This window comes from Triticum urartu, chromosome 6, assembly GCF_003073215.2.
Source record: "Triticum urartu cultivar G1812 chromosome 6, Tu2.1, whole genome shotgun sequence".
NCBI classification, from domain to species: domain Eukaryota; kingdom Viridiplantae; phylum Streptophyta; class Magnoliopsida; order Poales; family Poaceae; genus Triticum; species Triticum urartu.
Genome location: NC_053027.1, coordinates 490,177,042 through 490,177,344, shown reverse-complemented (window position 1 = coordinate 490,177,344; position 303 = coordinate 490,177,042).

The window sequence follows — 303 nt, the reverse complement described above, 5'->3', positions numbered from 1 at the left end:
CGTCATCTCCTGGAGCCGGGTGGTGGCGGCAAGGGAGGCATCCGACAATGCCTTCGGCTTGAAGGTCCAGTTAGTGCGGGGTTCGGTTGGCGGGCCGGCCTTGTACGTCGGCAGGTTGACGAAGTCGTGCTCCGGGTGGACGTTCTTCAAGTAGAAGTATGACCGCTGCCAAAGCTTGACCGACTGTGTCAGGCTGATGGCCGAGAAGAAGTTCCCGGCACCCGGGCGACGCACTGCAACGAAGGCGCCGCACTGAGCCTCCTCGTTCTTGGCGGCGGTGCCGAGCTTGGTGTAGAAGAATTC